The sequence below is a fragment of the Chiloscyllium plagiosum genome, chromosome 5 (assembly GCF_004010195.1).
Source record: "Chiloscyllium plagiosum isolate BGI_BamShark_2017 chromosome 5, ASM401019v2, whole genome shotgun sequence".
Lineage (NCBI taxonomy): Eukaryota > Metazoa > Chordata > Chondrichthyes > Orectolobiformes > Hemiscylliidae > Chiloscyllium > Chiloscyllium plagiosum.
The window spans coordinates 117938616-117951475 of NC_057714.1; positions in this window are offsets into that span (position 1 = coordinate 117938616).

The following is a 12860-nucleotide window of genomic DNA, read 5'->3' on the forward strand; positions in this document are numbered from 1 at the left end:
CTGGCAGCAAATACACACACACACAGGCTGGTAGCAAATACACACACAGGCTGGCAGCAAATACACACACACAGACTGGCAGCAAATACACACACACAGGCTGGTAGCAAATACACACACACAGACTGGCAGCAAATACACACACACACAGGCTGGCAGCAAATACACACACAGACTGGCAGCAAATACACACACAGGGATAACAGAGACAGGCAGCAAATACATAAACACATACACACAGACTGGCAGGAAATACATATACACACACAGAGACTGGCAGCAAATACATAAACACACAAACTGGCAGCAAATACATAAAGATACATACACACACAGAGAGACTGGCAGCAAATACACACAGACACAAACACACACACACACTACCAAAAACACACACTGCCTACCTCACCTTGCTAAGAATATGTCCTAACAAAAGATGTCCGTGTACTACGTAATTAGTTTAATCAGCCACATAACTTATAACACACCTCCTCATTCCTGATGAAGGGCTTTTGCCCGAAACATCGACACTCCTTCTCCTCAGATGCTGCCTGACCTGCTATGCTTTTCTAGCACTACACTCTCGGCTCATTTCCAAATGAGGCCAAACCCTGACAATATCCAGGCTTGGGTTAACAGGTCATAGAGTTATACAACACAGAAACAAACCTTTCAGCCCTGGCAAGTAACATTCAGAGAGTCATAGAGATGTACAGCATGGAAACAGACCCTTCAGTCCAACTCGTCCATGCTGACCAGATATCCCAACCCAATCTAGTCCCACTTGCCAGCACCCGGTCCATATCCCTCCAAACCCTTCCTATTCATATACCCATCCAGATGCCTCTTAAATGTTGTAATTGTACCAGCCTCCACGACTTCCTCTGGCAGCCCATTCCATACACGTACCACCCTCTGCATGAAAACTTTGCCCCTCATGTCTCTTTTATATCTTTTCCCTCTCACCCTAAACCTATGTCCTCTAGTGCTGGACTCCCGGACCCCAGGGAAAAGACTTTGCCTATTTACCCTATCCATGCCCCTCATAATTTTATAAACCTCTATAAGGTCACCTCTCAGCCTCCAACACTCTAGGGAAAATCAGCCTCTCCCTATAGCTCAAATCCTCCAACCCTGGCAACATCCTTGTAAATCTTTTCTGAACCCTTTCAAGTTTCACAACATCCTTCCGATAGGAAGGAGACCAGAATTGAACGCAATATTCCAACAGTGGCTGAACTAATGTCCTGTACAGCCACAACAAGACCTCCAAACTCCTGTACTCAATACTCTGACCAATAGAAAGCATACCAAACACCTTCTTCACTATCCTGTCTACCTGTGACTCCACTTTCAAGGAGCTATCAACCTGCACTCCCAGGTCTCTTTGTTCAGCAACACTCCCCAGGACCTCACCATTACGTGTTTAAGTCACTCAACCACTGAACAATTACCATCTTCCATGAGAGCAAATCGAACCATCGCCTGGACAAGTTAGACTCAAGGGTCTGCTTCCATGCCGTACATCTCTATGATATTCAATGGTGTTACCATCACTGAATTTCCCACTACTGTTATGACACAGACAGCAGAACCAAACCAGCCTTTCCACCTCTGTATTCACAACACAGTAAAATTGAAACCTTCAAAGACTCTCAAAACTGACTATAATGGTTTCTAACCAGACTTTTGACTAATCAGTCCCAGACTTTGCAAGTAATCAATTTACTGCATACAGTGGGCGGTACAGTGGCTCAGTGGTTAGAGCTGCTGCCTCACAGTACCAGGGACCCAGGTTTGATTCCAGCTTCGGGCAACTGGTTGGAGTTTGCACATTCTCCCAGTGTCTGCGTGGGTTTCCTCCGGGTGCTCCAGTTTCCTCACACAATGCAAAGGTGTGCAGTTCGGGTGAATTGGCCATGCTAAATTGCCGTTAGTGTTAGGTGCGTTAGTCAGACAGAAATGGGTCTGGGTGGGTTACTCTTCGGAGTGTTGGTGTGGACTGGTTGGGCAGAAGGACTTGTCTCCATACTGTAGGGAATCTAATCTAACCTAAAAGGTTCTGCTTGCATTGCTATAGTAAGGATATTATTAAACTGGAGAGGGTGCAGAAAAGGTTTACCAGGACTAGAGTGTTTGAGTTATAAGGAGAGGCTGGGACTTTTTAAAACTGGAGCATAGGAGGTTGAGAGGTGACCTTATAGAGGTTTATAAAATCATGAGAGGCATAGATAATATGAATAGCTAAGGTCTCTTCCCACTGGGTAGGGAAGTTCCAAATGGAAGGGGGTATCATTTAAGGTGAGAGAAGAAAGATTTAAAAGGGACCTGAAGGGCAATGTTTTCACACAGAGGGTGGTTCAAATTGGAATGACCTGCCAGAGGGAATGGTAGAAACAGGTACAGTTACATTTAAGATATTTGGACAGGTACATGAATAGGAAAGGTTCAGTGGGCTATGGGCCAAAAACAGACAAGTGGGACTAGTTTTGTTTGGGCACCTTGGTGAGCATGGACAAGTTGGACCAAAGAGTCAGCTTCCGTGCTGTTTGACTCTTTGACTCTGTGACTTGGCAATATATTAAGACCATAAGACATAGGAATGGAAGTAAGGCCATTCGGCCCATCGCGTCCACTCCGCCATTCAATCATGGCTGATGGGTATTTCAACTCCATTTACCCGCATTCTCCCCATAGCCCTTAATTCATTGTGACATCAAGAATTTATCAATCTCTGCCTTGAAGACCTTTAGCGTCCCGGCCTCCACTGCACTCTGCGGCAATGAATTCCACAGGCCCACCACTCTCTGCCTAACAACATAGTAATTTTAACAGAGCAAAAATTAAACGACAAAGAAATCTAATTCCTGGAGAGATTAAATGGATCAAAGCGTCTGATCAGGACCCAACCTGCAAGTACCGTCCAGGCCTGGCTTTATGAATAATCCAAAGTCCGTTTGGTCTGTTTTCCTTTAACAAGCTGCTCCTCACAGGCCAAAAGTGACCTTTAATTCACCCTTCCCAGTTCACAGCGTCAAATCAAAATTGATAAAGGAACACAATAATGAAAAGTCAGTGTGGGCTCTAAAACTATCAACATCCTCTGGCTTATCATTAACCAGAAACTGTACTGGCTAGCTGTATAAATACAGTGTCAACAGAGCAGGAATACTGCGGTGAGTAACTCATCTCCTGACTCCCCAAAACCTGTCCACCATCTACAAGGCACAAGACAGGAGTGTGATGGGATACTCCACACCTGCCTGGATGGGTGCAGCTCCAACAGCACTCAAGAAGCTTAACACCATCCACAACAAGGAGAAAGTGAGGACTGCAGATGCTGGAGATCAGAGCTGAAAATGTGTTGCTGGAAAAGCGCAGCAGGTCAGGCAGCATCCAAGGAACAGGAGAATCGACGTTTCGGGCATAAGAGCTTATGCCCGAAACGTCGATTCTCCTGTTCCTTGGATGCTGCCTGACCTGCTGCGCTTTTCCAGCAACACATTTTCACCATCCACAACAAAGCAGCCCACTTGATCGGCACCGCATCCACCTTCACTCCCTGAACGACTGACTTTCAGTGGTAGCAGTAGGTACCATATGCAAAATTCCACATTACAATCCCAGCTGATGCTAACGCTGGACAAGAAAGCTCCCAGAATGAAACCTCATTGAGGTGAAAGTGAGGACTGCAGATGCTGGAAATTACAATCAAGATTAGAATTGTGCTGGAAAAGCACAGCAGGTCAGGCAGCACCAAAGGAGCAGGAAAATCGATGTTTCGGGCAAAAGTCCTTCATCAGGAATGAGGTTGGGAGCCTCCAGGATGGAGAGGTAAATGGGAGTCCCACAGCCCCAGGCTATTCAACCTCTCCCTATAGCTCAAATCCTTCAACCCTGGCAACATCCTTGTAAATCTTTTCTGAACTCTTTCAAGTTTCACAACATCTTTCCGATAGGAAGGAGACCAGAATTGCACGCAATATTCCAACAGTGGCCTAACCAATGTCCTGTACAGCCGCAACATGACCTCCCAACTCCTGTACTCAATACTCTGACCAATAAAGGAAAGCATACCAAACACCGCCTTCCCTATTATTTGTGACTCTACTTTAAGGAGCTATGAACCTGATAGTGACAGAAGTAAGATTCTGTAACCAAATAATTTTATAAACCCTGGCACCAGCTGAACAGCAAAACAGCCTCAGGATCCTGTTTGCAAAATGTACATTCAATGTGTTCAGCTAAAACAGGAATGCAGTCAGCTCTGCAAGCCTTGAAACTGAAAGTTGGTGTCTACACTTAGAAGTAACTTTATTTCAATCCTGACTTGTGAATCAGTATCACGTGGTCAGCCTGCATGCTTTCTAGTGAAGAGTTTCATGAAAGGTACAGTGTTGTAGTCAGTAACCTTAATATTCCAATGTCAAGTTTACATTAAAATACAATTTAAAGATTTACTTAGACTGTGCAATCATGTTAGACTAACTATTTTTATTTTTATTTTTACTGACCTTTTTGATGCTTCACCCCTAACTCCGCTTTTCCCATCAGAACCATTATTAATACTGCATAATTTTCTAATACACTGGTTGCATGAGAACACAACTACTGTGTTTTGGAGAACCACCTGGAAGGAGAACATTTATTTAGAACACTAGCTTTCAGAGCACTGCTCCTTCATCCAGTAGCTGTAGAGCAGGACCATAAGACAATTTATAACAAAAAATTAGTGTCATGACTAATGCTTCCAAATAAACCTGTTGGCCTATAACCTGGTGTTGCGTGATTTTAACTTTGTCTACCCCAATCCAACACCAGCTCCTCCCAACGTGTAAGGAGAGCAGAATTGCACATTACTCCACTGATAGTTTTTTGTCCACACCTGGAGTGTTATTCAACAAATCCTCATGGACAGCAGGTATCCCAGTATGTAATGTAACTGTGGGAGAAGGGAAACCATTTTGACAGCGGAAGCCATTTTCCCTGCTTAGAGGAGACATGCCAGCTAAACTGCTGAAGCCACTCACAGGAATTGGCTGTGACAGCCATTTCCCTGACCGCAGGAAACACATTAGTTAAATGACCCGCTAACTGGATTCTCTCACTGACAATGCTGTTGTACCCCTGACCCACCCGAGGGGTCTCTCTCTCTCCCCCCAATGGGAGCTCCAGCTAAGACAATACCCCTGCAGATGTCACCAAACTATTCAACATTGGTAGTCTCTGACTACTTGCTACTCTGAATAGGATGGTACCCGATCAGTTCAGCTAATCAATGTTGTTAGACCAGTAGTATTGTTATTGGATTAGTGGTGCTGGAAGAGCACAGCAGTTCAGGCAGCATCCAAGGAGCTTCGAAATCGGATGCTGCCTGAACTGCTGAGCTCTTCCAGCACCACTAATCCAGAATCTGGTTTCCAGCATCTGCAGTCATTGTTTTTACCTCAGTAGTATTGTTAGCCTTTTCTAATATTGTTAAACTATTGTAGTTAGACCTGTATTGTTCTGTAATAAAAATCAACCATTTATAACCCTTTATAAACTGTACCTGAGGGAAGAGGTTGAGACTCATCAGTGCTGAGTGGTCATTGACCTCTTCCCACGATATTGTGAAAGAAACAAATGTGTCAATTTCACAAGGTCTGCGTATGAGGTTTATTGGAAATGGGAAAGTTCTCCAACAGTAATACACTCATCAGCTGAGAGGCTGCGCAGTGAAGGTCTGCAAACCCATAGTAATGGGAGGGGGAGTTGAAACTGTCCATGAGATATACTGTAGGGGAATCCCCAATGCAGAAGCGCTGAAAACTGTATCAGACTTCAGGCAGGCAGTGTGGGAAGCCTGTTATATTGAAGGACAGATCAATTGTAATAAGCTGTGAATCTAGAGTTCATCCAGCAGTGGGCTTATTGTTAGAGAGGAAGGAACATGTCATTGAACCAGAACGTAACTGAGAGAAGCCCAGGAACTCTGAGGCAAAGTGAGTTAGAAGATGTGGACATGTCCCAATCCACATTTGGAGTTTGGACTAGATGGCCTGTTGTCAATGGAGAAACATTGGTGTTATGGATGGAGGAGAAAAAAGACTCAGGAAGCAGTCTCAATCCTCAGGAGTCGCATGGATAATCCTTTTTGCTTGCCAGGATTCTCTATTCTTTGAGGTAAAAACAATGACTGCAGATGCTGGAAACCAGATTCTGGATTAGTGGTGCTGGAAGAGCACAGCAGTTCAGGTAACATCCAATGACCAGTGAAATCGACATTTCGGGCAAAAGCCCTTCATCAGGAATAAAGGCAGTGAGCCTGAAGTGTGGAGAGATAAGCTAGGGGAGGGTGGGGGTGGGGAGAAAGTAGCTTAGAGTACAATGGGTGAGTGGGAGAGGGGATGAAGGTGATAGGTCAGGGAGGAGAGGGTGGAGTGGATAGGTGGAAAAGGAGATAGGCAGGTAGGACAAGTCCGGACAAGTCATGGGGACAGTTACTGAGCTGGAAGTTTGGAACTTGGGTGAGGTAGGGGAAGGGGAAATGAGGAAACTGTTGAAGCCGAGGACATGGAGGTCCTGGGCCTCCTTCACCGCCGCTCCCTCACCACCAGACACCTGGAGGAAGAACGCCTCATCTTCCGCCTCGGAACACTTCAACCCCAGGGCATCAATATGGACTTCAACAGTTTCCTCATTTCCCCTTCCCCCACCTCACCCTAGTTCCAAACTTCCAATCCAGCACTGTCCCCATGACTTGTCCGACTTGCCTAGCTCCTTTTCCACCTATCCACTCCACCCTCTCCTCCCTGACCTATCACCTTCATCCCCTCCCCCACTCACCCATTGTACTCTATGCTACTTTCTCCCCACCCCCACCCTCCTCTAGCTTATCTCTCCACGCTTCAGGCTCACTGCCTTTATTCCTGATGAAGGGCTTTTGCCCGAAATGTCGATTTCAAAGCTCCTTGGATGCTGCCTGAACTGCTGTGCTCTTCCAGCACCACTGACCCAGAATCCATTCTCTATTCTTTGGTCTCTTTGGGTTCTTTTGTCTTTTCCAACAGAAACACTGGGTGATAGATCCTCTAACTGCAAATTCTCTTCGGTACTGCTTTTACAGCAACTGGTAAGAGAAATTAAGCTGGTCTTCTTCAGGAGTTACATATTTTACTGGAAAGAAAGACACAGCGTCTGCATTTTGCCAAAATCTAAAGGCGTCTGCCACTACAAAGAACAAAGTACAAAAGAAAGCTACAGCACAGGAACAATAAGCCGTCCTCCAAACCTGCGCCAAATCAGATCCTCTATCTAAACCTGCCTAAGGATCTGTATCCCTCTGCTCCCTGCCCATTCATGTATTTGTCTAGATACATCTTAAATGATGCTATCGTGCTCACCTCCATCACCTCTGCTGGCAACGCGTTCCAGGCACTCAACCCCCACTGCGTAAAGAACCTTCCACATACTTCTCCCCTAAGCTTTTCCCCTCTCACTTTGAACTTGTGACCCCTAGTAATTGAGTCCCCCACTCTGGGAGGAAGTTTCTTGCTACCCACCCTGTCTACCCCTCTCATGATTTTGTGGGCCTCAATCAGGTCCTCCCTCAACCTCCACCTTTCCAATGAAATTAATCCTAATCTACTCAACCTCTCTTCATAGCTCGCGCCCTCCATATCAGGCAACAGCCTGGCCAACCTTCTCCGCACCCTTTCCAAAGCATCCACATCCTTTTGGTAATGTGGTGACCAGAACTGTACGCAGTATTCCAAATGTGGCCGAATCAACATCCTAGACAACTGTAACATGACCTGCCAACTCTTTTACTCAATACCCCGTCCAATGAAGGAAAGCATGCCATATCCCTTCTTGACCAATCCACTGACCTGTGTTGTCACCTTCAGGAAACAATGGACCTGAACACCCAGATCTCTTTGTACATCAATTTTCCCCAGGACCTTTCCATTTACTGTATAGTTTGCTCTTGAATTGCATCTTCCAAAATGCATCACCTCACATTTGTCCGGATTGAACTCCATCTGCTATTTCTGTGCCCAACTCTCCAATCTCTCTATATTCTCTGACAGTGCCCTTCACTATCTGCTACTCCACCAATCTTAGTGTCATCTACAAACTTGCTAATCTCCCTCCGAATCATTTGTCTATCACAAACAACAGTGGGACACCACTGATCGCAGGTCTCCATTTTGAGAAGCTGCCTTCCACTACTACTCTCTGTTTCTTGTTGCCCAATCAGTTCTCTATCCATCTAGCTAGAACACTCTGGATCCCATGCAAATTCACCTTCTTCATCAGCCTACCATGGGGAACCTTATCAAACACCTTCCTAAAGTCCATGTATATGACGTCTACAGCACTTCCCCCATCAATCAACTCTGTCACCTCTTCAAAGAATTCTATTAGATTTGTAAGACATGACCTTCCCTGCACAAAACCATGCTACCTATCACTGATAAGCCCATTTTCTTCCAAATGGGTATATATCTTATCCCTTCATATGTTCCTCAATAGCTTCCCTACCACTGACATCAGGCTCACAGGTCTGTAATTACCTGGATTATCCCTGCTACCCTTCTTAAACGTTATTGTGTACATCCGCAAACTGTTCCGCAGTCTGGGAATCAATCAGATAGTTATTGTAATCCACAGCTAGTCACAATCACACAAACCAATCTGCAACCTGTTACTGGTCAAAACTTGCTTTGTACAAACACTCCAGTGCTAGCCCATCTACCACCAGCCTCCACCCCACTGCTTGAACAAAGTAGCGGTGTAAACATGACTTCCAATGAATTTCAGTAACTTCTTTTTCAAAAGTGCCTCAATTCTTGGTTTCAAAACAATCCTTTTTCCCCATTTCAGTCTGCAATCAAAAATGTGGAAAATAAAAAGACGTGGCCTTTTCAGTTACCCTGGGAGGAGCTTGTGTACATGAGGTGATAGTTAAGGAATTAGTGGAGGATGTGAAACTGCCATTACAGGCAGAGGTACTAGAACATAGCAGATCCCACTAAACTGAATAATCAAAGGACATGTGCCACAGCCACATGTGCCAATTGGGTCTGGGGTGGCAGCAATAGAATCCGAGCAGGTGAATATGGCAAATCTTCACAGGCTACTAGACTAGGTGTGATTGGTTCACAACGAAGAGGTATTAGAAATCCTGCAGAGTGTGAAAATAGATAAGTCCCCTGGGCTGGATGGGATTTATCCCGGGATCCTCTGGGAAGCCAGGGAGGAGATTGCCGAGCCTTTGGCATTGATCTTTAAATCGTCATTGTCTACAGGAATAGTGCCAGAAGACTGGAGGATAGCAAACGTGGTTCACCTGTTCAAGCAGGGGAATAGAGACAACCCTGGTAATTATAGACCAATGAGTCTTACTTCAGTTGTTAGTAAAGTGTTGGAAAAAGTTATAAGAGATAGGATTTATATTCATCTAGAAAAGAATAATTTGATTAGGAATAGTCAGCACGGTTTTGTGAAGGGTAGGTCGTGCCTCACAAACCTTATTGAGTTCTTTGAGAAGGTGACCAAACAGGTAGATGAGAGTAAACCGGTTGATGTGATGTATATGGATTTCAGCAAGGCGTTCGATAAGGTTCCCCACAGTAGGTTATTGTACAAAATATGGAAGAATGGGATTGTGGGAGATATAGCAGTTTGGACCAGTAATTGGCTTGCTGAAAGAAGACAGAGGGTGGGGGTTAGGTTACAGAGAGACATAGATAAGCTGCAGAGCTGGGCTGAGAGGTGGCAAATAGAGTTTAATGCGGACAAGTGTGAGATGATTCACTTTGGACGGAGTAACTGGAATGCAAAGTACAGGGCTAATGGTAAGATTCTTGGTAGTGTAGATGAGCAGAGAGATCTCAGTGTCCAGGTACACAGATCCTTGAAAGTTGCCAGCCACATTGACAGGGTTGTTAAGAAGGCATACGGTGTCTTAGCTTTTATTAATAGAGGGATCGAGTTCCGGAACCAGGAGGTTATGCTGTAGCTGTACAAAACTCTGGTGCGGCCACACTTGGAGTATTGTGTACAGTTCTGGTCACCGCATTACAAGAAGGGTGTGGAAGCTTTGGAAAGGGTGCAGAGGAGATTTACTAGGATGTTGCCTGGTATGGAGGGAAGGTCTTACGAGGAAAGGCTGAGGGACTTGAGGCTGTTTTCCTAAGAGAGAAGAAGGTTGAGAGGTGACTTAATAGAGACAAAAGATAATCAGAGGATTAGATAGGGTGGACAGGGAGAGCCTTTTTCCAAGTACGGTGACGGCGAGCACGAGGGGGCATAGCTTTAAATTGAGGAGTGATAGATATAGGACAGATGTCAGAGGTAGTTTCTTTACTCACAGTAGTAAGGGTATGGAATGCTTTGCCTGCAACAGTAGTAGATTCGCCAACATTAAGTACATTTAAGTCGTCATTGGACAAGCATATGGATGTACATGGAATAGTGTAGGTTAGATGGGCTTCAGATTGGCGCAACATCGAGGGCCGAAGGGCCTGTACTGCGCTGTAATGTTCTATGTTCTATAAGTGAGAAGCTAGAGAGAGATCAGAGGGAAAAGGAGGCAGTCAAAGGCACAGCTGGAGTTTAGTGAAGGGTGGGAAAGGTGGCAGTATCAAATATATACAATAGAACCTCCCAAACATACACCACAAAATTACCCACCATGGGAGAAGGGCTGCATTTGGAAGGGTGGTCAAGTGTTGGCGCCGGACCCCGGTTCTAACCTTGGGGAACCTGTTGCTGTTGCTGCTGCTGCCCTCCATCATGCAATAGCTGTCTCTGGGTCCTGGGGAGGAAGTGGGGGCCCCTGCCTTGTCCTGCCCACCATCACCTGATAACCCAGGGCAGGGACAGCAAGTGACACAGCTGGCCCTCCCCACCCTTGCCAGACCCCCTGCCTTCCCCCAGTCAATCATATTCCATGAAAAACTGGGGGGAAGAGTCTCAGGCCCCATGACAACCAGGGCAGGGGGGAGGGGACAGCGTTTACCACGGTCACTGTTTCCTCAGGGAAGAGATGCCACCCCCAGGAGGGAGAGGACTTTCTTATGGCACGCTGACAGTGCTATCCCTCCCCAGGGGGTGTGCCCACGGTGGCTCCTGCCTTTCCCGCACTGCGGCCTTACCTACCCAGGGCCATGGGCGTCACAGTAGGTTCCCCTGATGCCACTATTCCACCAGCCCCCGGGAATAATCATGTGCCCCCAGTAGGCCGCGATGCGAGCTGCGATCATTTTAACACCGCTGGGTCATCGAGTGGTGGAGGCAAGCGAGGTGTTATCCTCACTCCTCCCTCCCCCACTGTTTTTCTGGGCTCCTTGGCCCTGGGGGAGAACCTTTTCCCAAGGAGTTGGGCGAGAAGTGGGGCCCCGAGCCCCCGCTGCCCGATGACCTGACCTAGGGGCATTCCAGGAAGGGGTGCGCTGAGGGGGTTACCGTTGGTGACCCTGGAGGTGGGGTCGTTGGGGGCTTGAGGCCATTTGGTGGTGCCGGACCAGCTCCCACTCTCTCGAGAGCGACTTCCCGGAGGATGGTTCGGGCTAAATGGTGGGCACTGGGGACGACACGGAGTCTGTCTTTGAGTCCCAGGTGCTCCCCATCAGGGAACTCTGGGACTTTGTGGAGGAATCCCGCAGTCGGTGCGATAGAGCCCAACTGGTGCTCGACCGCTGGAGCTCCTTCGAGCTGGTATCCTGGTTGGCCCAGGCTGCTTGCCAAGCACCTGGGCTGGACACAAATGAGCGAAAGTGTGTCAGGAACTTCCTTGGCGCAGTCCTGGTGAGGGCAAAGGATTTTTTGTGCCCCTCCCTCATCCTCCCAGTAACTGTTTTAATTGTTTCGGTGGTGGTTGTACAATACTAACAGGGGATTTTCACAGAGAAGTGGAGTGTTTTATTTCCCCCTCCGACTCCATTTTGATTTAAGTCCCTGCCCACCGCCCCCCTCCCCCTCCCCTTCACCCTTTGATCACTCAGCATTGCTTGTCATTGGTTACTCTGGTGTTTTCTTTCTTCCTGGTGGTGGGGAATGAATAAAGGTTTATACAGCTGTTGTCTTTCATGGTGTCTCACAAAAAAAGAAACAAATATAACCAGGAGAAACAATAAACACTACTGCTGTTAGGAGGTAGTCTGGGGGAATTAATATTAAAAAGGAGATTAGAATCTCCTCAGTTCAAAGGAAGAGAAAATAATCAAAGAGATAAAAGAAAAATAATATCAGTGCAGGCGACTGACTCTGAGCTGCCTGGCTACAGACAATGTACTGTGCATGAGCAAATAAAGGGTGATGGGATACCAGCCTCTGTTCACCACAAAATTACCACAAATTCACCTATCCATGTCTAAAAATAAGTAACAACAAATATCATCAACCTCAGCAAAAATTGCATATCTATGATTTTTAACCTATTTTTAACAAGCTCTGCGCTTGTTTAGAAGGATGACGGGGTAGCTGATTGAGATGTATAAGATTATGAAAGGATTGAACACTCTGGAGGCAGGAAGCATGTTTCCACTGATGGGTGAGTCCCGAACCAGAGGACACATTTTAAAAGTAAGGGGTAGGCCACTTAGAACAGAGTTGAGGAGAAACTTCTTCACCCAGAGTGTGGTGGATATATGGAATGCTCTACACCTCCATCCACCATGACTAGGGCCTCCAAGCCCTCCGTTTCTTCATCTCCCGACATCCCCAAAAGTACACTTCCACTGACACTCTCATTAGTTTGGCCGAACTGGTCCTCACCCTTAACAATTTCTCCTTCAAATCCTCCCACTTCCTCTAAACCAAAGGCATAGCCATGGGCACCCTTATGGGCCCCAGCAATGCCTGTCTCTTTG